Source organism: Phascolarctos cinereus, unplaced genomic scaffold (assembly GCF_003287225.1).
Source record: "Phascolarctos cinereus isolate Bilbo 61053 unplaced genomic scaffold, phaCin_HiC Scaffold_5;HRSCAF=322, whole genome shotgun sequence".
Lineage (NCBI taxonomy): Eukaryota > Metazoa > Chordata > Mammalia > Diprotodontia > Phascolarctidae > Phascolarctos > Phascolarctos cinereus.
In genome coordinates, this window is record NW_027555958.1 from 44,055,620 (window position 1) to 44,059,713 (window position 4,094).

Consider the following 4,094-nt stretch of genomic DNA (forward strand, 5'->3'; position numbering starts at 1 on the left):
ATCAAAGAAAAGCTGTGAATTGGACACAGGTCTAACAAGAATTCCTGGAAGAACTGAAAAAATTATCTTAAAAATCAAATAAGTGGTAAATGAAAAATTAGGAAAAGAAATGAAAGCAAAGGAAAGAAATTTTGAAAAGACAACAGCTTGGTAAAATGGGACACAAAAAATACTGAAGAAAATGACAACTTAAAAATAGAATTGGTCAAATGGAAAAAGAGGTACAAAAATTCACTGATGAAAATAACTCCCTAAAAATCAGAATTGATCAAATGGGGAAAAAAAGTTCCAAAAGCTCACTGAAGAAAATAATTCCTTAAAAATTAAAATTGGGCTAGTGGAAACTAATGACTCCAAGAGACATCAAGGAACAATAAAAGTCAAAAGAATGGAAAAATAGAAGAAAATATGAAATATCTCTTTGGAAAAACAATTGACCTGGAAAATAGATCAAGGAGTGATAATTTAAGAATTGCTAGATTACCTGACAGCCATGATCAAAGAAAGAGCCTAAATATCATATTTCAAGAAATTATCAAGAAAAATTACCCTGATATCCTAGAACTGGAGGGTAAAATAGAAATTGAAAGAATCCACCAATCATCACCTGAAAGAGATCCCAAAATGAAAACTCTCAGGAATATGACATCCAAATTTCAGAGCTCCAAGGTCAAAGAGAAAATACTTGAAGCAGCAAAAAAGAAACCATTCAAATACCATGCAGCCACAGTCAGGATCACACAAGATTTAGCAGCTTCCACTTTAAAGGATCAGATGGCTTGGAATATGATATTCTAGAAGGCAAAAGAGCTGAGAGTACAACCAAGAATAAGCTACCTGACAAAACTGAGTATAATTCTTCAAGGGAAAAAATGGATATTAATGAAAGAGAGGATTTTCAAGCATTCCTGATGAAAAGACTAGAGCTGAACAGAAAATTTGACTTTCAAATACAGTATTCAAGAGAAACATAAAAAAGTAAACATGAAGGGGCAGCTAGGTGGCGCAGTGGATAGAACACCGGCCCTGGATTCAGGAGGACCTGAGTTCAAATCCAGCCTCAGACACATAGCACTTACTAGCTGTGTAACCCTGGGCAAGTCATTAACTCCATTGCCTAGCCAAAAAAAAAAAAAAGGTGAACATGAAAGAAAAATCATAAGGGACTCAATAAGGTTAAACTGTTTACTTTCCTATATGGGAATATGATACAGGTATCTTCTAAGAACTTTATCATTATTACAGCATTAGAAGGATTCTACATAGAAAGAGGGCATATGGATATTCAAGGAGGACTAGTACCTCTGGTGGGGAGGCTTATCAAGTCCTTCTCAGGGCTGCTCATCCACCTTTGGTCTCCACCTGACACTCAACTCTCACCTGTGACTCCAAGAAGCTGGAGCATGCCCAGCAGCCATACCTCAGTAAACTATCTCTGCAGATAGGCTAACCAAGGTTGAGGGTGACAAGCCATGAGCCTGTCAGCGAAGACTTCCCCCAGCAGAATGGTTGGATGAGAACAATTTGTTCCAATGGCCATGAAGGTGGCTGAAGCAGGTGCAGACTCCAAAGCTTGGTCAGCCATCAAAGATGCCCAGGTCATCTACTGCATCCCAAGCCATCACCGGTTGTCTTGACTTTCGTCTTGCCACTGGACTTTGATGATTCTTCTAGAGTCATCTAGACTGCGCAACATCTGTGCAACCCTGCCTACTTAAATCCATTTCACACATGAATGAAGACATCACCTTGCGATGTCATTGGTCCTCTTCAAAAACAAAGGACAAACAACAACAACAAAGAAAGAAAGCACAGGTATGAGTCATTTAGTTGGTATGATGTAAAAAAAAGTATATATGAGAAAGAGGAATGCACTGGGAGAAGAGGGAAAAGAAAAGAATGGGGAAATTATCTCACATAAAAGAGGAAGAAGAGCTTTTACAGTGGAGGGGGAAATGGGAAGTGTGGGCAATGCTTGATCCTTACTCATATCTAAATTAGATCAGAAAGGAAAAACATACATACATATTTAATTGGTAATAGAAATCTATCTTACCCAGTGGAAGTAGGAGGGGAAAGAGGCTAGGAGAAAAGAAGGGTATATGTGATAAAAGGGAGGACAGATAAAAGGAGGCAGTGGTCAGAAGCAAAATAGACTTTAGAGGAAGGACAGGATAAAAGGAGAGGAGGATAAACAGAAGAAAACAGGATGGAGGGAAACGCACAGTTTGTAATCAAAACTGTGAATGTTAATGGGATGAACTCACCCATAAAATAGCAGCAGATAGCAGAATGGATTAAAAACCAGATTCCAACAATATGTTGTATACAAGAGACACACTTGAAACAGAAAGACACATACACAGAGTTAAAATAAGGGACTGGAGCAGACCTATGCTTCAGCTGACATAAAAAAGGCAAGGGTAGTTGTTAGGAGCCGGCTGTTCCCGGTGGGTCTCGGCTTTGTTCACTGATATGGAAACTGTCCTGGAAGCGGAGTAGAGGCCAGGGCCTGAGCGTGACGTCACTCTAAAGACGGCAAAGCCTATGCTTCTGCCACGTCTCCATCAGATAGAGGCATGTTAACACGCCTCTTATGATGTCTATTGAGGCGGCTGAGCCTATGAGCTCAGCCACGTCTCCGTCTAGAGCTGCAGCGGTGTGTATTTGTTCTCCTCCGCGGAAGGGGTGGGGCCGGATTGGTGGGCGGGGTCGGTCTCCCCCTTCCTCCTCCCTCTGGCTCGGGCTTTGCTTCTCCGTCTGCTGATTTCTCTCTCTCTCTCTCACTCTTACGGCTTTTCTGTAATAAAAGGTTAAACACCTCCCCATCGACTGGTCCTTTCGTGTATCTGGGTAGGCTCCGAAGACTCCGAGTGGCCACTGTGGTGAGTATGTTCCTGGCTGCCTGGTCTCAATAGGAGATCTCAGACAAAACAAAAGCAAAAATAGACCCAATTAAAAGGGATAAGCAGAGAAACTGTATCTTGCTAAAAGGAACCATAGACAATGAAGTAATATCAATACTAAACACATATGCACCAAATGTCATTAACAGCAAAGTTCTTAAAGGAAAAGCTAAATGAATTACAGGAAAAAAACAGACAGTAACACTATACTAGTAGGGGACCTCAACTTTTCCCTCAGAGTTAGATAAATCTAACCATAAAATAAATAACAAAAGTTAAGAAGACGAATAGAATCTTAGAAAAGTTAGATATGAAAGACCTCTGGAGAAAACTGAATGGGAATAGAAAGGAGTATACCTTTTTTTCAGCTATACATAGCACCTTCGCAAAAAATGATCATGTATTAGGGCATAAAAGCCTCCCATCTAAATGCAGAAAAGCAGAAGTATTAAATGCACCCTTTTCAGACAATAATTCAATAAAAATACATTTAATAAAGGGCTATGTAAGCATAGATTAAAAGCTAATTAGAAACTAAATAATCTAATTCTAAAGAATAAGTGGATGAGAAAACAAATCATAGAAACAATAATTTCATTAACGGGAATGACAAGACAATATTTAAAAATTTGTGGGATGAAACCAAAGCAGGACTTAAGGGAAAATATATGTCTCTAAATATGTACATCAATAAACAAGAAAAAGAATGAAACAATGAATTAAGCATGCAACTAAAAAAACTAGAAAAATAATAAATATTTCCAATTAAACACCAAATTGGAAATCCTGAAAAATCAAAGAAGAGATTAATAAAATTGAAAGAAAATTATTTAACTGATAAATAAAATTAGAAGCTGGTTTTATGAAAAATAAAAAAGATAAACCATTGATTAATCTGATTTTTAAAAAGAAAAAAGAAAACTAAACTCCTAGTAACAAAAATGAAAAGGGCAAATTCACCACCAATGAAGATGAAATTAAAGCTTATTAAGAATTATTTTGCCCAGTTATATTTTGCTGACAATCTAAGTTAAATGGATGAATATTTACAAAAATATAAACTGTCCAGATTAACAGAAGAGGAAATTGAATTCTTAAACAATCCTATCTTAGAAAAAGAAATTGAATAAACTATCAATGAGCATCCTAAGAAAAAATTCCCAGGATCAGAAAGATGCACAAGTGAAT

The 4,094-nt window shown here is 37.4% G+C and overlaps 1 long non-coding RNA gene across 1 annotated transcript; it reads right to left on the minus strand.

Moving 5' to 3' along the window:
• Positions 1–1,171: 1,171 nt before the first annotated feature.
• LOC144457894 (uncharacterized) lies at positions 1,172–3,250 on the minus strand. Its single transcript, XR_013487487.1, has 2 exons — positions 2,268–3,250; positions 1,172–1,768 (listed from the first exon to the last, which is right to left on the minus strand). It is a non-coding gene; the product is annotated as an uncharacterized LOC144457894 (long non-coding RNA).
• Positions 3,251–4,094: the final 844 nt, after the last annotated feature.